The sequence below is a fragment of the Melospiza georgiana genome, chromosome 2 (genome assembly GCF_028018845.1).
Source record: "Melospiza georgiana isolate bMelGeo1 chromosome 2, bMelGeo1.pri, whole genome shotgun sequence".
Lineage (NCBI taxonomy): Eukaryota > Metazoa > Chordata > Aves > Passeriformes > Passerellidae > Melospiza > Melospiza georgiana.
Window position 1 is genome coordinate 63,139,097 of NC_080431.1, and position 23,481 is coordinate 63,162,577.

The following is a 23,481-nucleotide window of genomic DNA, read 5'->3' on the forward strand; positions in this document are numbered from 1 at the left end:
AGATTGCAACACCTCAACGGAGAGCTGGAGCTGACCGTTTTTCCAGAAACAGACCTCCCAGACACAGTCCTGTTTTCAGAAAATGTCTTTTTTTTTGCTCCTCTTGCACACAGACTGCTATAGGTAAGTAATGAAAGAGCCTTGGCAGGACACACAGATAATTAAATATTTCATCATTCTTCTGATTTCAAAGCTCAAAACAAGAAGAGGTTACAGAGGGTTTTATGTAAAATACTTCAGATGGAGTCTAGCTGTATAAGAAAATACTGGGATGGATCCAGATACAGATGTGCTATCTACCCAGAAACTATTTGGCAAGTCAGTGAACTGTGATATTGTAAGAAAGTCTGGGCTTCAGTACAAGTTCTCAAAAGAGTGCCTGTTGGCTGAGCTATCATAGTAAAGCTGTTTATTGGCAGAGGAGTTATATGGGAAGCTGAAACGAAGACCCTGCTTCTTTTCCCACTGTGATTTTTTTTCTCACCACAATTAATTTATTATAGGTGGTTCAGTCCAGACCTTCTGCATAGTGGTTGAGGGACAAAGTCTAGACATAATTTATTGGCCAGTGCCTGGTGAAAACAGAGTTGCAGAATGCACGTTTTCCCTCTCTTTCTCTTTTTTCTTCTGCCAGACACATCAAGTGTTCTGTATGCTAATTATCTGGTATGTGAGACCTAAAGGACCAAGGGAGGTTTTCCTTTGCTAGAGCTGTCCTCTGTCATATCACAATATTTTTTCATCATGTTAAACAGTAAATATCAAACTAAACAATAACAGCAGTAAAACTTTGTTTACTTGGAATGTTTTTATCTGCCTTTCACATGAGCCCATAAAAACAAGCTGAGGTTTTCACCAGGTCCCTCCATTTCACAATTCCTGTTAGCTGGCTAGATGCTTTTTATAACCACTATACACACTGACAAAGTGCAGAACAGTTACATCCAAGATCACAAGACATCAATGGCAAATTCAAGAACAGAAACCCAAAAATCTACAGCTGTTATACAGGGGAAAATGTGGCATTGCAGAGGAATATCACAGTAGTGAAAAGCATGTGGTACAGAAACAAGTCAGGAAAAGCAGAAACTTGTCAGGTGGAAGGTCCATTTCCCATCTTCAGAATGGCTTACAAATATTGATTTGTCTATTTGCTAAACAATCTTGAAAAGAAGGCCTAGTGCAGGTTTGTGCTAAATGGGAAGACAGTTGGGATGGAGTATCTGCTCTGGGTGGGCCAGTAAAATCATCAGCAGATGAAGTTAGAACTAAGCTTTACTGCATCCCAGGGACATATTGCAGCAGATGAGATAATTCTGCTTGCTGTGGGGACAGAAAGGCCCTCTGGGACTGTGAAGCCTTGTCCCCCCACTGCCACCAACACAGAGGTCCATGTCAGGTCCTGATTCACTCTGGGCTCTGAGGATATGGGAGAGATCAAAGGGATGGGCCCCATAGCCTGACTCCAGTCTGGAAGTGAATTCAAAATCATTCCCTGGAAAGCATCTGCCTGGTTAGTCCGCAGGCAACACAACTCTGAGTCAGAGCAGTGATGTCTGCTGCTTTTACTCCTAGGCCAAGCAGGCACTGGGGCTCTCAATGCAAGTGTGCAGGGAGCACAGGGGTTAACTCTGATGCTTTACCAAACCTCAACCTCACCAGTGGTGATGGTGCTTGAGGAAGGAAGGGCCCCATTTGACCTCCAGGATGTGGTGGGTTTGCATGAGTGCCAGTCAGGAGAAGTCTGTTCGTTTGTGAAATGGCTGTGTATGATGTACAAGGCACTGCAAAGTGGTAAAGATTGCTGTGATCAGGCTGGTTTTTGGTCTGGGCAAACAATTTCATTTTAAATAAGAGTAAGAAGGACCCATGCTGCTCCCACTTCATGACAAGAACACTTTCAAAGGCTTCCAGCTCAGTTTGCCCCCAGGACTGACATTGGCACCTTGTCCCTCTCTCCCATCCACCTGCTCCAAGCTTCTCTCACCTGTTCAACAGCTCTGCCAATAGGTCCAAGCTCCTATTGCATACCTCCTGCCCAGCCACTGGCAGGGAGCCACCCTGCCTTTTCAGTCCTCATTCTCATCTCAAATAGGATCACTGCCCTGGAAAAAAAAATACTATGGGGCCCCTTTCAGCTGTTTTTAATTCTCACCCATGCAGAAACTCAGCATTAATTTGGTGTAAGAACCACTTGAGCAATATCTTGTGTGGCAGTAATCTAGGATTTTTCATGTGGTTCTTTGACAAATTTGATGCTGAGATGTCATTAGCATGTCTGTGAATAAAAATCAGGTGAATTTTTTAAAAGCCATCTCTCTGGGAGGAGAATAATAGAGACCTTTATAAAAATATGCATTCAAGTCTGAATGACGATACTGAAAACAGAAAAAGTAGCCATTCCAAATACAACAAAAGAGTTTTTCCCAGCAAACTTTCATAAGGATCTATAATACTAACACATAGTAGATGTAGTAAAAGATGACCTGAAGGAAATAAGAGTGAAGAATTTTAAATATTCACCACAGATGATATTCTCCCAACACTCAAGAGTTCATTCAGATTATTAACCTTTTTGCAGCTGCTTGATCATCTCATGCCTAACTCTTTCATGCAGGATTCAGAGAAAGTGGGTTGCAAAAAGCATGGGAAAGAAAAGCCCTAGATTTAAGGTGATCCAGAAGTAGATAAGCAGTCACTTTATCAGAGAAAAGTTCATTGAGTTTTCTAAATTATTCAGGATAATTAAGAACAAAGGCTGTGGATAATTGGGGAAAATATCTGACTCAGCAAGCAACAAATAGTAGGTGAAATTTAGTCTAGAAAATATAAAGTGAAGCATATCTAAAAAGTAATAACTATTACAATGAAAAAGAAGGGTATTGAGGTCATCATAGGTGGCTCATGAAAACATCAGATCTCTTCTCATCAGCAGTCAAAAGCCCTCAGAGTTTTAGAAGAGAAAAACCAAAATGGATAACATCATTATGCTGCTGTAGAAGTTCTTTTGTCTGCCCAAAGCCAGGAATACTGTATGACCTGTCTGTTTCCTTGGCTTTGTAGCTGATTTCATGTTAATCAACCCAGGCTCAGAGTACAATCCTGTGTAATTCAGAGGGCTTCTCTCTCATGTGCTACCTGAAGCTCCTAGCTGAGCTCCAGAATTATGAAAATTGCATCTGGTTTCCTCAAAATTTAATTAACCCACACTTCTTCAACAAATGTTTGTTTTCTATTTCAAGGACAAATCTCTGAAAGCTGATAAGGATTTAGATCTTTGGACAGGATTTCAGATCTATTTATTTCTTCACTCTACCCATCATAGTAACTTGTACTTCACATTTATACTGAAGGAATGAAATATCACTTTTAGCAACAGTTTTTTACATTTGTTATTGTTATATCTATTGTCAGGGAACTTCAAGTTTCTTGCAGTTTTCCATTTCTAGTTTTCATATCTTCATCACTGCTACCAAACACCACAAACTGACTTATAATAATTAAGCAGACATGGCTATTTTTCCTAGTCACTCACACTTTCTGTTGGGTGATGAAATCTCTTGTGATTTCAGACACCTGCCCAGTCACCAGGTTCAGAAGGTTCATGAAATGTTCTCCTTATTACTTGATTGCAATTGATCTAGTACAACACCAAATACTTTCATACTGATCGCTGGAAATAATGAAGACATACTTAACAGGAGATTTTTTGATGTTCCACCATGAGCCTTTATGTTCAGGAAAGCCTGGTCCTGCCCAGCCTTAGGGATACCTAAGAGATGCATTGTCATGTTTCCAGTCCTGCTGAGAGCTCCCCAGAATACCCAAATGGACCTTTGGTAATCCAAAAGGGTAATCATCTGATTGTGATGAACAATCTTAACTAAGGTATCAGGAGAAATTTTACCAAAAACTTTTAGAAAAACAGAGGCTTTGGCAATTTGCCACACACATTCTAAAGGGACTTCATTACATGATTTTATAATTAAGGAGAAAACATCAAAACATATTGTCACATTCAAGTAAAAAACAATGGCTTGTATTGAAAAGCATCTGTTTCAATTTAACTGCAGATGTGAACTCTTAATGCAAACCATGAATATTATCTTTGGTGTTTTTGTTTTAGCTCACTTTGTATCACAGAAAACTTAAATGATTCAGGCATCTTTTAATTAAGTTGATCCTAATCCAATTAGGCAGAAAGATTCTGATATGGTAAAGAAATGATTATAGTTTATAGGCCTTTCAAGTACAAAAATTTCCTAATTTCTCTTGAAGCACAGACATTTTTTATATGTGTACTATATAAGCTGTATGACTGCTGTAGACATTTGGGGTTGATTCAGCTCTTACCCATTCTGTGTCTCTCTGACTTCTGGAGTTATTTCACATGCAATCCAGCATCAAAACTGGATGAGAGCATTTGATAGCAGAGCATTTGATATTCCCCCATCAGCAATTTCCAAGAAAACAAGGAAAAACACTCTACTCCTTTGCTAATGCCAAAGTCCATGGTCAATGGGAAAGAGAAAACACATACAAGAAAGACAATGTCAGTCACCAATGAGAAATATGGACAAGTTCACAAGGGCACAAAGAATGTAGCAAAAGGGCAAAATTCAGTTGACCGGGTGCTTTTACTGGCCTGTGACAAATCTGCAAAGTAGCTGGAGAGAATTTAAGGGGAAAATGTGTTTTATTGGATCAATAGGACTTCATGCAGCAGTGCCTGTGCATGGAAAAGTGTCTATCTGGGGCACTGCTTTTTCTCCTATGTGATGTTTCTAAAACAGTACTATTTTTACATACTCCAAAGTCCCAGAAAAATGTTCTCAGAAGAATAAAAGAACATTAAAGGGTATTCAACTGCAAGGATGCATCATCTATCTACAAGGTAGGTTTCCTGTTGATGAACTTCTTGTCAATATGATAGAAAAAAACAAACAGGCTGGGTATGTATCTGCAAAATGTTTAATTAGTTTTCAAAATTAGAATGGGATATCCTAAGGAAATAATACATTTTTAACTAATGCTAGTAATTAGCATTTAGTTAAATAAATCTGTTCCATTTTTTTTCCTAAATCAAATAGAATTGAAGAGGGTTTTTCTTTTCCTTCTAACAGATAAGTAAGCATTCATATATTTAAACAAGTTAATGTTTTTAAAATAGTATTTATAAGGTGATGTGTTTAGTTTGTAGATATTTCTAAGTTATTTCTGCTGAAGGCAGCGTAGAAAATGATAGACAAAAGATAACCTAATTTCTTCTGTCACAACCACTGTGTATTAACACAGCTATTAACTGAAACATTTTTAACACCTGGTAAACAGCAATTTCCTGCTAATTTATTCCAGGTTGAGATGGTAGCTTGTAAAGTGCTGAAATGTAGGCAACATCTGACAAGGTTTCATAAACTATAACACTTTGCATGTTGGAAGGTGGATTGCTTGGTTCATCACTGACAGTCGAAATTGTTTCCCTCTACACTTCAAATGGCAGGGCTAGGATGCAAATAAAAATGTTGTTGATCTGAGGCTTCCAAATGCTTACTCTGAGAATTTTTCTAGGTGTTATACAGTGAAATAATTTCTGCTGATCTCTGCATTTTTAAAGTTCATATCATCACATTGCTTGTCTGCAGCCAAAATAAAAAGCCCAGACATAATGAGATGGGTTTCTTAAGGACTGTGTTAAAAATTTACATTTTTTGAGCAAAAAAGGTCTCTTCCACATGCAGAAATGCTTAAACAAAAATTTAATGACTGAATCCAGAAAGTTCCCTTTAGGCCACAGAAAATTACTTTAATCTGTGAATGTGATTTGCATCCATTGAAGAGGAAGCTCCTCAGTCAACACCATAGTTAGCTTAAAACGTGGCTTTACATTTGTTCTGCTTTAAAGGTGCTTGTCTCTGTCCTGAAAGGCAAAATTATAGCCTCTCCTTCTGCTTGAAGAGGTGGTGGCTGAACAAAGGTGTTTATTGGTGGAACATTCATTCATTTAACAACATGTTCAACCAGCCATACTATATTCATGTGGCAAAGTGAGTCTGCAAATACCAAAAGTGCAAATTTAAATATCTTTTACCAATATGATCTGAAATGCTTCACAGAGATAATTGTGGGAAAGGAAGTGCAGATTCAGAAATTTAAAAAATCAGGGGTTTAATAATTCTGTTTAACAGTACTGTACAGAGTGTCAGAAGTTGCCATGATGAGTGCAAGGCAATCGAGGCCAGATGTCTTTCAGGGATGTAGTGATCAGTACAAACTCAGCCAGCTTGAAGCTCCAGAATGGGTGGTAAGGAATGAAGAAATCCAAGGTATTCAGTTGGCCTGGTTATCTAAAACTATGCCACAGGCATTCTTAAGCATTTCAGAATCTAGTGCAAATAACATCATTCATTCAAAAATATGGTTTTAATGTAAAATATGCACTGACCAAGCAGAATGAGCTCTTTAACTTACCAGACTTGTTCTAAACTCTTATTTTATTTATTTTTATGTCAGTATGCTAACAATTACATGTTTAGGTAGTGCTGCTGCTTTGAAAATTTCTACTGTTATTTAATAAGATTATAGGTTTCTTGATTTCATAAACATAATAAGGAAAAAAAATACCCCAAAAGGAAATGATGACTGTTCCCACCCTTTTCCTTAACATGTGGAATTTCCACCCTCCTCTGCCCCTCAACTGTGCCAAATGCTGAAATATCTGATTTCATTGCTGAGGAAGAGACTGGGGAGAAAAATGTGGCTTTGAAGAAGGAGAAATAATCTCTTGACGTGGAGATGAAGTAGATTTTGACCACAGATGTTCCCACAGAGAGATTTCTATCTTGCAGGGAAATTCAAGGACTGGATGGCAACAATGTTTGGGGTTTCAGCTGAGATGCTCATCAGAAGAAATATAAGGATAAAGGACTAGGAGTAAAAACAATTTCCCTGAACCTTCTGTTCTTTTCATGCCAATAATCAGTTTAAGTTGATGTGTTTATGCAGATTGATTACATTAAGCAAGCAGCACTCAGCTTTCTATTGTCCATGAAACAGAGTTTATGACCCACCACCAATAGAGAGTCCTTCATGCAGGTAAAACTTGATGGCAGTGAATTGCTTTTTACTTGGTCGTACTCAATAAAGTATGTGTATCTGTGATCCTAGTTAAGCTCACGATGAAGTACCATCCCAAACTAAGACGGGAATACTCCGTAAAGTTTTGTGCTTTGTATTTGTACTTTTTTGTATAAACTCATTACAACATTTTCTGTTATAACGACAGTGACAAAGGAGCTTCAAAGCAGTGATCGGAACACTTTAAAACTCACACACACTAAATAAAGTGCACCAAGTGGAATGTTTGACACTAAAATCTTACCTAAGGTCACTTTCTGTTCCCAGTTAATGAAAAGTGGTCTTACATGATAAGATAAACCAGAAAACTGCTAAGTCTTCACACATGTAAAACCTCTTAGACTCAATATGTGCGCCTCCAGAGGAGTTTTACTTTAGCAAAGACATCAGCATTGAGCCTAACACCTTGGTCAGAATCTACAGAGGAAAAGAAAAGCTTTTTCCACTTAGAGTTTCTATCAGCTGCACTAGCAGTAAATTCCCCATCATGAAGGGGATCTTATAATCCTACATAATAAATCTTTTTACAGAGTTTAATCTCCATCATGAAAACCATTCATATGCAAGGATTGACCTTCTGCCAGTCTTTAAAGAAATAAAAGTTAAGTACTGTAAAATCAAGCTACCTCAAGCTAAAACTAGCAATAGTTTTCTAATTTTAATCTTTTTCTTCTGAAAGCACATGATTATTGTTTGATGGGTCCTTTTGGCATTGTCAAATTAGCTTTCTTGTTCCTCTAGGTGTTCTTACAGTGAATTAGAGCAAAACAACATGCTGAAGTGGTCTGTTTTTCAAAGGTTTGACTATTTCTTAGCAATTGCATACTTAGTTCATTTGCAGCATAGCTCTAATGATGAAAACACGTCTTTCCTAATGCAGAAATGATAGATTCCTCTATTAAAATGGCTAAGGGGTTAAAACATGCTGGTCTTCTGTCATCACCCTTAGGTTAAGTTAGCAACAAAACTAAAAAGCTCCCAGCCTTTTATATGGCTTCTCTAATGCAAGTGTCACATAGTTTAGAAAACTACAAAAGCTGGAAATACGCTCAATCTTTTTCGGTTTTCTTATTCATTAAAAGATTGCAGAAAGAGTTGAAACCCTCATGTTCTCCAAAGTGCCTCCTCCAAGGAATGCCGTGAAGGAAGACCACTGAAACACATGAATTTATTTTCTTCTTTTTATTTGTTCCCAATAGTATCATTTGATATTTGTTATGATCTTCAAATTATTAGCTTCCCAGTAAAGGATCAAGAGCCATTTCACAGCACCAGCATCACAACATGCAGGAGGAAATCACTGGAAGGCATTTTACCTCCTTAAATCTTGCCATGGTCCCTCTACCTAAATCTTAATTCCTTTTTGATAACACAGTACTGATCCAAGAAAGCCAAATACCTTGTGCAAATGTTAGTTCCAAACTAATGCTGAGTATGAGCCAGCAGTGTCCTGGCAGCCAGGAGGGCCAACCCTGTCCTGGGGGCATCGAGCACAGCAGGGCCAGCTGGGCAAGGGAGGGGATTGTCCTGCTCTGCTCTGGGCTGGGGCAGCCTCACCTCCAGTGCTGGGGGCAGTGCGACAATGTAAGAAAGACAATAAACTATTGGAGAGTGTCTCAAGGAGGTGAAGGGTCTGGAGGGGAAGCTGTATGAGGAGTGGCTGAGGTCACTTGGTGTATTCAGTCTGGAGAAGATGAAACTGAGGTCATAGCAGCTGGGACGTGTGTCATTTAGTTCCTGCTCAGAGTTACTGGACTGGGGAAATTTGCCTTGTAAGAAGTGAGTAGAACATTAGCAGAATTCTCTCAACAGATGTAACCATCACTGATTTAACTAAAAGTTACTAGAGAACAATAATAAGATGACATTAAATAGTCATTTCCGAAAGAGGGATGAAAATTGAAAGGATTACCATATGCCATTAATTTTGACAAATCAGAGGGGCCTCATAAGAATGAAAAATTACTACCTTGGGTAATTTTTACAAATATTAAATTAGTTTAATTCTGAATCTTGAGATTCAAACAAAAGAACAAAGTAATGTAGATTAAAATCTTATTTTCTTGAATTGAATTCTGAGAGCAGAGACGTAATTTGTTGTCACCCCCAGAAGATAACTACCTGATTGAGACCATGAACATCAATATGTCAATAATTAGGAGAACCAACATTGACTTTGATTTACATATATGTAGACCAGCTTCTTGACTGGCATAATAATCACATATCTCTGTCCAAGTCAGTGCTTTCAAGCTGTATTGATTTATGGCCACTGGAGACTGAGATGATGTAGGCAATAGGTATTTTTGGAAGGCATTATTTTGAAGAAACTATTATGATGAGGCCAAATTCTTCACCCCTTACTCAGATGCAAAGCCACAGTGGGACTGAGAGTAAGAAGAGAAAAAGCCTATAACCTTTTCTGGAGGTTATGTCTGAAAGCTGAACATAAATTCTGCTGCAGCTTAATAATAATCACATTTGAACTGCATAGGTACTCATTTAAAATGCTGTGGGAGAGTCAATTTTAGAATTAATGGGGTTTGAAACACAAGTATGCCTGAGCTGAGAAGATAAGAAACCAGTCCAAGGCATAGATGCTAACATTGTTCTCCCTCTCTTACTCGACAGCTGCTTGTCGGAGGATCTGTCATACGGAAAATATGTGAATAGGATGAAACATCTGTTAATGTATCACTACTCCCACCCAGCTCCTTAAAAGCAAAGCTTAGGCTCGTTACTATTTTCAGTAGCGCCCAGACACTTGTTCTGGTCATTGTAGTGCAGGGATGACGATGGCTCGGCGCTGCCTGCCTGCCTGGGGCCGGAGTGGCAGTGCATTGCGGCCGTCTCAGGCAGGCGGAGAAGCACAAAGACAAGGTCTTAAAGTAGCATGTAATCCTAAAAAGTGCCATTCCAGAGGAATTCCATTCAGCAATACTTAGCATGAGGAGACCTAATTGCACCAGAAGCTAGTTCAGTTTGCAGTGTGCTCTAGTTAGAGAGATAATTACTAGCCCAGCTGCTTCTGTTACTTCTTTTCATCTTACTAGGCAGTCACTTCCCTGATCTCTTGCATGTTGACAGCATGGCATTCAAACCTGCTGGAGACACTGAAAAATTATTCCTGGCATTAGGTTTGTTTCTTTACTGGAGAAACTGTGAGAGTTTCAGTGAGATAGATACAATTAAGAAAAAAAACCAAGCGCCATTCCTTTTCAGAGAGAAAAAGGGAATTAAAGAGACCAAATGATCATGGGTTTTGGCTTTGTCAATAGTCAGACAGTTTCATAAACTCAATAAAATGTTCTCCCTTCTCCTTGATGCCTACAAAATATACATCCCTGTTCAGAAGCAGCTATCTTGTATCAGACTGAGAATGCAATGAGAAAGGAGTATCATTTCAACTGAGGATTATTTTTCTACTGACAGGAAAGGTACTTGGTTTCATTTCAAAATCCAATACCCAGTAAATTCTCATTTGTCTGGTTTTTTTCCCCCATCTGCAAATGCAGCAGTAGGTAAGTTTAACCACATTAGGAAATTTTAACTTTCAACCTGAAGATGAGAAGACAATCTCTCTCAGATGCTGCCATGGGCTTCTATCTCAAGCTGACACATTTATTCTTGGCCTTTTATACCATGCTTGCAAATGCTATGAAGGAGCTGAGTTATAAATGTTAGTTTTGCTGGAATATGGCACTGTAAATAAACATGCCAATACACTGTAAGATTGTCATCCTCTTTCATCCTCTCACCTCTCATCCTCTCCACCTGATAACCCTTGGCACCTGCTACCAGAAAGTCCATAGAATAGAATGGGCATCAGACAGGTATGTATGAAAATGGCCCATGAATACTATCTAATAGGAAGAGAATTCAGAAATCATAACATCATGAGAAAAAAAAAAAGTAAAAACTCTGAAAAAAATAGAACAGTTGATGCTCATTGCAAAATTTTGTGGTGCCCAAAAGTTGTACCTTTCTTTAAAGAAGAGACCACATATTAACAAGAAGAGAGAATCACACTAAATGTTCATGATTATCATCATCATATTGGCCAGTGAGAGATTCCTTTTAAAGAGCAGTATTCATTGTGCTACTCCCACAGTAAAATGGGTGTAGAGGTAAATCTCATATAATGACGAAGGTGGAAAAAACATAGTAAATCTGCATTTCAGTGCCTTTTGTTTTTACTGCTTTGGATGTTGCCTTTCACAGAGCCATAAAAGCATGGAAAAACCTACCAAACAAGCCAATGCTCCTCCTTAACCCTTTGGCAGTGAGCAAGGAGTGTCTGGAAATCTTGAATTTGAGCATCAAGGCTATCAAAGCAAAATAAACAAAAAAAAAACAGCTCACAACTCTCAAAGTCTGGCAAGAGAAGCAGAGAACATAAAAGCTGTGAAAATGAAGCTAGCTAGGCAAAAATACAGAAAAGGATTGGCACTAGAAAATATTAGCTCACTGACTGATTTTTGAGCAAATACAAAGTTGTTGGTTTTTTTAAAAAGGATGCAAAGTTTCTTCTTTGAAAAGGGGTATTTAAAGCAGAAATTGAAGAATTCATCTGATTACTAAGTAAATAGCAATAAGCTAGTCATCATAAGCTATTTTAATTGTCATGTTCCCCGATTCTAGTCAAAGAAACAGTTCCAAATAAAGTGATGGACAAAGTGTTTCTGACTATTATAAGGTCACTTTCCTAAGCTTGAAAATCCAGGATTCAAATAGCTTAACTCCATGTTTTCAGAAAAAGAAGAGATAAAAGTAATCTGTATTTAGACACTGTTATGAATAAACACAAAATCAGCTGTTGAACTCCTTTTTGCTGTGACATAAAATCATAAAAATGGTCCAATTATTCAAACTGAATCAATATAGAGATAACAAATAAAATTAGCAGGCATTTCGGTATGCTACTGGTATATTTACATATTCATAATATCACTAGGTATAGGTACGAACTTTTACATGTACATGGTGTATGCGCACACTTGTGTATAGATCAGTTTTTTGATTTTACCAGGATATTTCACATGCCCTGTATTGCCACAGAATCTTAGAATGGTTTGGATTGGAAGGAACCTTGGAGGTCATCTAGCTCCAACATCCCTTTCTTGGGCTGAGGCACCTTTTTCTAGACTAGATGCTCAAAGTCCAATCTCGCCTGGCCCTGTGCACTTCCATGGATGGGGCATCCAAAACTTCTCTCGTCCTTCCCCTGTGATTTCCATTCTAGGAATTTTTCTCCTCATCTCCCTTAGGTTGATGGGAGTTAGTTCAAGATTATCAGAGCTGCTGGACATGCAGCATTCAAAACAGCAAGCACTCTGTGCTTGGGCAGTTTTCATTGCACCTCCAAGCTTGGCTGTGTCCATAGCAGGAGAACTCTGGCTATGCACATGGGACTTTGGGAGCCCCAGTGCTCCAGGAAGTACCTCTGCCCTCTTTGCTTCATTTGGAGCAAACAAATACAAATTGCAGCAAAAGGGGTTGACTTTGCTAAACAGGTAACTGCCCAGAAGGAAGAGGTTTGCTAGAAAAAAAGACTGAAGCTTAGGTCAGGCACCCACCTGCTACACTGCTGCCCTCATTTCTGAATGAAATGAGAATGAAGAGAGCAAGTGACAGCACCCACAGTTCCTATGGAGGAGCTTTGTGGCACAGAGGGCACTGGGTCACTACCAAAGGTAATCAGGCTGGGGAGCTTTTCCCAATCAAGGTGTCAAAATCCACCTTCAGGATAAAATTAAGTAGTTCAAAACAGTTCAAACTGCAGTTCACTGTTTGTGAAATGAGGATAGCAAGTGCATAATTATTTGAAACGGCTTCTGTGAGATTTAACACATGAAGATTTGAGAGCAGGTCAGATATGAAGACAGAAATCCCCAAATAGGGACTATTTTAATAAGAATGCTGAAGTAACATTTCTAATGCTCATAGAAATTATGACCTTCCAGATCTTCAAGATCTTCTTTCAATGCTTCTTCTGTCCAGTGGAAAAAAAGTTTGATCATAATTCCGGATGTAGCATTTCTTCCTTTTTTCCCAGGCATAAGAGTGGGAATCTTTAGTTCTGTGTTTTATGTATGTGTTACTAAAAACAGAAGAAAATAGGTTACAGAAACTGTGACTAGAAGATCTGCAGGTGTGTGCCCTATGATCAGAGACAGAGCAGATGAGAGGTCAGGAAATTGCTGGTTTCAAATTTGAAGAGACTGTATAATAAATTCAAGCTAAAATTAAACCATTTCTCCTCCAGGAAAAAAAAAAGTATTTGTTAAACCTGAAATCAACTGATTGTATATGTTACCTAGATTGATTTTGAACTATGTGATTCCTCTTTGAAATTACATTTACATTAAAGAATATACAATTACCATGTGCTTTTTAATTCTTTTACATTTCTGTCACGAAGACTACTGCAGTTGCAGTAGATACTGAAAGACTAAATAGGAGGCACAATACTCTTTAAAGGAGGTGTAAAAAATTCAGATATAACAGTCATAAAAATATTTCCATTCTAGCAAGAAAACAAAGAACTTGATGGTGTCAGGAAAGCTAAACCTCAAATGCAGCTGAGACTTGTAATGCATGACAAAACTTTTTTTAAAAAACATGGTTTAATGATTGGGTGCAGCATCTGGTGATTAGTGGGATGCATTCAACTTGGAGACCAGCAGAAGCAAAGCAATGCAGGGAGCAATCCCAGGATCTGTACTGTTTAATCAATAACCTGGAGGAGGCATCATGAACATCATGCTTACGGCCCAGACAAGTGCATGAACGCGAGCACTGAGCCTTCCCTTTAAACAGGATGGTACATATTTTCAAGGCACCTGACCTTGAAAGAGCGGTCCTTCCTTGTTTCAAGTTCTTTGTCCTGTGCCTCATACCATCATCTTCCCAGCCTGATCCAACCCTTATCCTCTCCTCAACCTGTCCCAGTCTTCCCTGTTCCCCATGTCATCTTCTCTGCTTTTGAGTTCTTTTCCCCTGGTCCCAACTCACCTCTTGTCACTGTTCCAGCCAGGCTGTCCCTTAAACAACCATATTTGCTGCTCTCTCTAAGTTTTGGAGCTACAGCCAGGAGAGCGTTGAGAGGACAAGACAGGGCAGGTTCTGTGTTTACCTTCTTGTCCCCTGGAGAACGTAATAATTTGTCCCAGGGGCAGCCCCACACAGATGCTGCAGTTTTAGCCTGGCCCACACTTGATGTGTTTGGAGCCCTCAGAGATGTTTGTGTTGATCATGGAAATGGGGTTTCTCAGAGGCTCTAACTTTGGTTTTCTCAAGGATAGCAATAGTCACTCATTTTTAATCACACTTTCAAAGCTTCACAGATAAAACAATTTGTCCAAACTTAGATCACAGTAGACCTACTTAATGAAAAGTCTGCATAATATTTTATCTTCATTAGGCGGACACTAAGACATCCTTGATATAACTTTTTGAGCAACTTTAACTTGAAGCAGGAAAAGAAACTTAAAGTAACAGCCAAGGTGGAAATTAATCTATTTTATCAGTTTACAGCCAATGGCTACTGAAGAGGATGGTGGGAATGGAAAGCAGACTTGACTCTCGTTGTCATTTCCTCTTCTTACAAGCCAAAGATACAACCAGTTCAGTGACCTCTGTACGCAATATTCCTCATAAAGAAAGCTCATTTGAACAGAAAGCACACTTCGTCTTCCCTAATACAGGATAACACAGAGTGGTGCAGTAATGCAACACAAAGACAATTGACAATTCTTAAAAACAAATTGAGCAAGTGATCCTAAATATCAGTGACACAGTGAAATGATCTCCAGGAGCAAGAGCACAATATGTTCTTTCTCTATCTATTAAATGAAAAAGTAATGGAAAAAGGGCTGTACTCTCAAATCTAGATACAATTTGTACATCCGTCTTAATCTAAGAAAAAAAAAATTATGCTTATTAAGGCTATCCAGTGATGTTACCATATTCCACCAGCTTTCAAGGCCAGCCTTTTAAGAGAATTCCTAGAAAAACGCATAATTTTTATCAAGATTTGAGATTTGTTCATTTAGCATTAATGAAGTATGAAATATATTGTCTGCTAAACCTGCCAGTCTAGGCAGATTTCCAGATTATTCTGCTTTAGTACTCTTTTCTCTTTAGTGGTGTTATGAAATAAAAATAACATTGGGGCTTTCGTTTTGTTTTACTTATTTTTCCTAGCATATGCTTTGTTTTTAATGTTCTTGCTTAGTATCATGCTCTCCAGAGGATCCACAAGTAACACAGCCAAAGGCAGCTGAAATTATCCAATACACAGTATGTAGTAAAACACAGTAGTATGAACCTTTTCTTCTACTTTCTATATTTTGCATCGTTATTCAAGCTCGTGTGCAAATAATGACACTTAGAATCCTATTACTAGTTTGTGCCTTTAATTCAGGAAGTGAGATAAATAAGTGGTATCAGCTGGGCCAGCAATTAACTTTGCATTGAATTGCAGTTTCAAAAATAGAGCCAAAGTTGACTCTCTTAAAAAGGCTGCTCCTAGAATATCACTATACTGTATGCATTCCTAAATGTATTGGTGAAATGCATGCAGCCAATGAACATTTCCTAATATGCATAGGATATTTTTGTGGAGTGGACACATACTGGTTATTATGGAAGAGCATTCAGAAAGGCAGGAGGGGACTCAGAGCCTTGCAACACAAGTGGCTGTCTAACACCTTCAGTCCCTGCTCATGTCTGCATGGCCACCTGTGGTGCTGCACATAAACACACAGGCTTGATGACTATTAAAAGGTTTTTCTACAGTCAAACTGGTGCAGAAAGACCACAACACACTCCAGTTCCAGAAAGGGAAATACATCCAAATATATATTTCAGTTGACTCTGCTCTGAACAAATGGTTTGGACTAGACGATCTCCAGAGGTGCCTTCATACCTCAGGTATTCTATTGATAGTTGGCATGGGGCAAATGTCAATGCTATCCATCTCCTCATTAAAATTCCAAGACATCACTGCTTCAAAAAACCTCAGACTGAGTAACTGGAAGAGGAGCTGGGGAGAGGATAGATGTAAGTGGAATGCCTGAATAGAGGGATCAACAAAAAAAAACCAAACCAAACAAAACAAAAAAGGAAAGATATTTGAAATAGAAGAGCTGGATAGTGGCACAGGCAGCTGTTCTAGAAGAAAGCTAAACCCTTTTTTAGCAGTCATGCTTTCTCTGAGAGAACTGGAAAAAAACAGTCATTGTTTTTTCTGAAGGCATCAGCTGTTTTTTTCTGTCAGTGAATCACTGGCAAGCATCTACTTAATTGTGAGAATTTACCATTCATTGTTCCATAATTTATGCAAATCTATTTTCATACCCACAGAATACTAGCTATTAGTTATTTATGATAGTTATTAGTCAGCTAGCTCTGAGTCATGACTAAAACTCTTCAAGCAGGAGAAAACAAACAATTTAGGAATAATAAGCATGAGATATTATTTCTTTCCATATGGTACTATGCCTATTTGTAGGTGAATACATAGTGAAAGTCACCAGTCACTGAATAGATACGATCAAAAATTTTAAAAAATATTTGCTAATAGCAAATAGGAAAGGTTTCCATGTAGCAAAGAAGAATTATAGCTTATTCCAGGACAGACATTCTAGACTGGTGCAAAATCAACATCATTCTAGTGACAACAACAGGGTCACTAGAAGTTTCATTGATTTATACAACACATAAGTCTAAAGTTTATTTCTTCTTTCTTGTTTTCTTCCCATTGTCCAACTTGCTTCACTGCAGAGGATGATTAGAAAGAGAGACTTAGGAAGAGCACAGTAGCAAGCACCTGGAGAGATGAGATCCAAACTGACTAAGGCATGAACAGGTATTTGCAGATATGTAGAGGAAAGAGAAGTCAGGTTCTGGCAATGTTTCTGTGATTGTGACATGAAGTTAGAGATGATAGAGATGAGGGACAGAAAAGAATGTCTGGAGTCAGGAATGTCTCCATTCTGCAGTAATTTGATACTAACCTTCTATAGCTGAAAAAAAATAAATTAAAAAAAATTTAAAAAAATAATTAAGGAAAAGATTAGAGAAATAGACTCATCAAAATATTTTACCCAGAGCAGAATTAAAAGTTTTCTTCACCAGATTTACTCTGGTGTTGACTTTGGCTAATATTTTTTTGTATTATTTTTGCTCATGAATTAGATATATGACTGCCTTTTTTTTACCACTGCCTGACTTTATTTCTACCAAAAAAAAAAAAAAAAAAAAAACCAAAACAAAAATAAGTATTTTTCTAGAAGCATTGGATGACTAGGACATGTGAAACCCTTTCCTGGATTTTCCCAATTCAGAAGAACCACGCAATGAGAAGAAGCAAGCTTGCCTGAATCTGGAAACAAAAGGATATATTGTCTACTTTTATGTACCAGTGACAGACCCAAAGGATCTCAACACTTGCTTCACCCACCAACCCTGCCTATGGACAGATGTGCACCAGTATATTCATACACACATGGTTTTTTCTTCACACTAGACAAATCTGAAACAAGGAAAGGCTTGATTTGATTTGTAAAATTCTTCAAACCACGAAATTACAGAAAACACATGATAAAGAAGAAAAGCAAAAATTTCAGGGGAAAGAAAACACTTCAAACCCAGTTGCTTATGTTAAAAAACCCACCAAAAAGCCATGTTCAGGAACCCACTGTTTAATAAATTGATACTAGACATATATACAAGTTTACTGTCTGAACCTAATTCAACATACACCAATGCTAATGACGAGTAATTTACATTGACAGCTTTTCAAAACAGGTTAGTTTCCCCGATCCAATATAAAGTCCTCAAGAATACACCACAGCTGTTCTTAAACCTATACTGGAAGTTCCTGACAAGGGAAAAAGAAATGGGAACAGATAAAAATGACTGTAGATAGGGAAAGACCTGGTCCCATCCAGTCTTTTTTCTTCTGCTTCTCCCTGTGACTTTATACTCCATGTTAAAGGAAGGAATGAGGCATAGCACAAGCCTGAAATCTTGTTCCACACATCAGGATAACTGCTGGAGCTTGGGCTTTGCTGGACAGTAAAAATAAACACAGAGCAAGAGAAAATCAGGATAGAGCAAGCAAAACACTCAGAAACAAAACCAGTAGCCAGTTCAGCATGGAACAGAGAAGAAATATGAAAAATTTTCCTTTTGCATGGCCCAAAGGGGCAAAACTAGGACATGCTTTAAGTAAACCAGGCACAAATTCATCCCTGATGTGGCCTGATAGGAACGGCTTTGCTCACAGGAGCAGTAAGATCCTGATCATCTCCCACTGCATTTTCACAGTTCCTCATGACTTAATGCAGGTTCAACTGCATGATAAACCTCCTTGCAAAGATACAGAGCTAAAGGCCAGCCAAGGCCCATGGAGGAGTGTGTCACTCCTGCTCTAATTAATTCAGGCAGAAAGAACATGATCAAAGAAGTGCTGACACTCAATCAAAAGTGAGACAATATGTTCATGAGTAATAAGCACCGTCACATTTTCAGGATGTGCCAACACTTCCACTGAAGTACACACTGGAAAAGGGGGAGAAAGGCCAGCAAGGCAATTGCAAAACATATGAGACAGAGGCTCGACAAAAATAAATAGCTCCCCAGCCAAAAAATAATGCTCCCTGACTCCCCCCTACACTGCAGACAAAGCACCAGGCCCACTAAAGCTTTTTCACCTCACAGAGCAGCTGAGTGCAGGAGACTCATCTGGCTGCGAACCTGTAGGTACCATACGGTCATTTGCAAGCCACATGGCAAAAACCTTGCCCAGCACAGATGAAAACAATTCAGTAGGTGAGTTAAACACACCAGAGGTCTAAAGGACAAGGACAAGGCTGGCAAAGGATTGGCCCTTTTGGAAAACAAAAACACAAAAGCACAAGTCATCTTTCCAATCTGCCAGTCCAAGGCATTGGAAAACTGTCTTACCTCACTGGGGTGGAGTAGGGACATGTCTCCAGGTCTTCACCATCCCAGGCTTGTCCTGCTTTTTTGGTAGCAAGGTCAAAAAAATCTTCATTGACAACAGGATTGCAAAATTTTCTCCTTGATGTTCTCCCCAAAAAGCTGTAGCACCCAAGCTCAGACACAAACACAGAGCTAAGATTTCTAAGGAAAAACTTCAAGACCTGTACATGTCCAGCCCTGCTCAAATCTGCTCACCGACAGTGCCAAAGAATGCATGTGCCATGCATCACCAATAAAAGTATTAAATATTTAATTTTTTCTCCAATAGTGTAGGTTCCTCAAGCAAAACCCTTACCATCTGCTATAAATGTCTGTCCTTATCAATTAAATGACTTTTACTTTATTTCTTCCAATAAAACCTAATTTTCTTCATCAGTTGGACATTTTTCATGACAGTATTGTATTGTTTCAACATGGTATTGTTTCCACTACATGGTAAATATTAAAAATCATACCATTACCTTTCTCCTATGCTTTTTATAAAAAATATCTTCCAGAATACATCATATTTTTCAAAGATCAGTCCCCATAGACCTTTAAAGAGGCTATGCTATTTGCATTTGTAGTATTCTCCAGCAAAGACATTTCTGGCCATGAGAACCTCAATCAAGCAGAAAATGCCATAAAGAAATAAGATTCATAAAAGTCAAAAAATTTTCACCAGAAATCAGGTGCACAATAGTCAACATAACCATAATGTGCCCAGAGTTGCAGCAGTCATCCATTTTATGTCTATTAAATAAAACCTCTGGCTTAGACAGTGGCTGCATATACCTGACCCAGAAATGTCTGGATTCTATTGCCTGATATGACCTGGAGAGTGCTTCTCCATGCCCAAAAGCCTTTTGAACCATATGGGGTGCTGTAAGCTTGCTCACTGGAAAGATATTTGGAATATCCCCTCCATGCCTGTGCACATCATTTAATTTTTTTTGTAATAGACAGGTTGTTGTTGCATGGCTCTGCCTAATGAATTAGAAGCACAACTGAGGAAGAATTTGGTGCCACCAGTTCTCTACCATAGGGACGAGTTCAAGGAGAAAAGAGGTTACCAGAGAAAATGCATAAGAAAAGGAGCCTGGCATGGAATTTCTGTGAGCTCCTGCCTCATCTCCAGACAAGGAAAGCATGTGGCTTTTTTTATAAAGTAGATTCAGATGAGATTGGGAGTTTTTATTACTGCAAATCCTTATTATAGGCTTTTTCATTTCTCTGTCTGGCAAAATAATCAAGAAAATGTTGTGCTTTCAGTACCTGCAGCTCCAAGTGCAAGTCAAAGTATAAGTCATTGCTTGTAATATTTTACAATACTCTATTATTTTACCACTTTCATAGGCCAGCTACATCATGCCGCACACATGGCTTGTTTTCCGCGGGTTCAATAAAATGCATTTCTATTCAAGTTTTTAAGCTGATGTCAACAGCTGAAGTCATCTCCATGATATCGAAGTAATTTGGATATATGATGGACATAAATGGTCAACATTTTCAAGTATTCAAACACTTTTTTGAAGTTGGTGAAACCATGTTCTATTGAAGTTCTATTCATGTCTTCAACACACATTAACAGGAGCTGTGGACACTCAACATGTCTTAATATAAAGGAAGCTAAAGTTAATGTTGTCTTTTCACAAATACGCCTGCAGGTATGTGCAAGCAAATTATGGATTCTGGAATTTTAGAAAAGACAGAAGTAAAAAGAAAATGTGTTTTCAACAGTTACATCTAATGTGAGGTGCTTGAGTTTTGTTATTGGATCTTCTTAATGTCTTAAAAACATTATTGAATTGAATCTTTGGAGAGACATCCATTTATTCAATTGAAAAATCAAAATATTTGGGGCAGTATCAATCTCACTCAGCCATGGAAATCTCCATTTACATACCTAAGCCTGAGCAAGTCACTGTAGGCTCCTCTGAAGTCAATAGTGAGAAATAAATTACTCCTGAGGTGATACTATATTTTATCTTTTGTTTTGTTTTGTTTTGGTTTTGTTGCTACTCTTATTTTTCCTTTAAAATAAGATAATTCTCTTTTGAAAGTACTTAGTTCTCTAGAGCAACATGGTGCAACAGCCATATACTGTAGCTACACTGTAGGGAAGGAGAGGAGATTGGCTCCTTTGCAGTCTGAGGACTAAGGTGGGAAGGCATCCCTGGAGATCCCCTAGTCCAAACTCTTCTCACAGCAGAGTAACTTCCTAGGTATAGAAGGTTGCTTGAATAAATCTATGAACCTTTTGGGACACCAATATGAGCCAGGTGCCAGGCAGGGAGAGCAGTGTCTCAACCAGCACTGTTGTGTTTCACAAATGACAAGAGAGCAACAGCAGCAGTGAAGCTATCAGGAAAATTCAAGCAGCAGAATAGCTCCCTTGACCAGGAACACAAATATTCAAAACAATGAAAAAGACATAAAAACATAAAAAGGGGTGGGGTGCATGGGGAGGTGACAGGAAAGGATTCAAAAAAGTCATGTCATCCTATGTAATGACTTGGTAGGAAAATGTTTTCACACTTCAGCCCACTGAAACTAGACTGACACTCCACCCTGTGTAATGTCTGTATTTTAACCACAGATAATTGAAATGGAACACCCCAGCCTTTACTTACCCTGCCTAATGAATGTTATCATGTGGAAAAGGTAAATCAATAACAGCTGAGATCAAACATACCAATCTCCTTTCCAGTGCACAATGCTCTCATTTATATAAATCTTTACAACCTGACTGCCCTTCTCGTTTAAACGCAGCAAGTGAAACATTGCCCAGTACAAAAGACCTTCTCTCTCAAGAATTCTCCATGCTGTTTGAAAGGGTAGCCCAAGTGAATTGCTGGAATGGCCATTGAAAGGGCTACTCATTAGCTATGACTGTCCTTGGGAATTGGCCAGGCCTGAGGTAACAAGACCACTAAGTGCTGTTGGTATTGGCAGCAGAGGCAAGGTTCATCATAGTACCTCTTGTCTAGACTAGGGATGTAAAAGGAACTAGAAAACAATTCTTCGACTATATGCACTTGATGGTCTGTTCCTTTTTTCTATAGAAAAAAACTGTAAGACATTTGGAATTTTTCATTTTTATTTGGGAAAGAAAAATTTGGAAACCATAGTGACTCATGCTGGAAAGTGTCTGACTGGCATGGGATAGACAGCTAGCTCATGAAAGTTAAAGCTGCAGGAGGAGTTTGAGCAAGGCATGTGAATTCAGATTTTAATGTGATTTAACTCTTAGTATCCTTATAATTCATTTTGCTTTATTCACTATGAAAATAGCAGGGAAGTCCTTAACCGGATACATACCAAGAGGTTCACATACCCTGGCAATAAGAATTTCAGCTTTAGGAATGTGTACAGGTCCATTCCCAAATGCATAGCATAAGTCTCTTTTCAGGTCATTCTGTCATACAGGTATCCGGGATGAAAAGGTTAGATCAGATCCCTATTTCTGTCTCACTTGGGTGGCTGCAAAAGAAATGCTTTAATCTTCAGAGCATCCTGGCACTGTGGTATCCCTGTCTGAATTAAGAACCACACACCCTTTTCACACAATTGCTTCTCATTTCCAGCTGCTGCACATTGTTCCCTGGCCAGATCAGGTTCCATCACACAGCAGCTGGCTAACCCAAAGCTATAGCCTGAAGGAAAATTTACAGTCTTTTCTCAGGACTTTCCCTAGAAGCTGAATCACACCTCTTTGGGGAACTTTTTTTCTGTCCAGAGGCAGCTACTGTGAGCTTAACCACAACTCACACTCTTCTTTGCCTCCTTTCCTTCATCAGAGTCCTGACATCTTCTGCTTGCAACCACCCTAATTTCTTTTGGGAAGGGTAAGCACTGAGTTTCCTCAATCACTACATCTATACTACCTCTTAGCTGTCAACATTTACCCATTGACAAATTTCCTAGTAATAAGTCAAAATGAAAACACCATCTATTCCTTAGTATCTTTTTAGTGTCCCTACTAATTCAGGTAATTGAGAAGGTAAGGGGGCATCACAATGCCCCCTTCTTTATCATCACCTCCTTATAGACACCTTGTCTTCTGTTTCCACCAGTGTGTTTTGTTCCCCACTTTCTCTTTGTGTGTGTGGTGCCCATGTGTCCTTCATTGCACTGACAAGTGCAGAAGTGGATCTTCCCTTATCTGTCTTTCATTCCAAATAAAATTTGATGGCCTTTCAGGCAGGTATTTTATGTCCTTAGAAACATGACTGATAGGACTCCAGCACTTTCACGTACACTTACCTATCGTTGTGGCTCCTGATCGTATCACACTGGCAATTTTGAGATATGACAGTGCAAATTTGACTCCATATACACCCAACTCTAATAGAC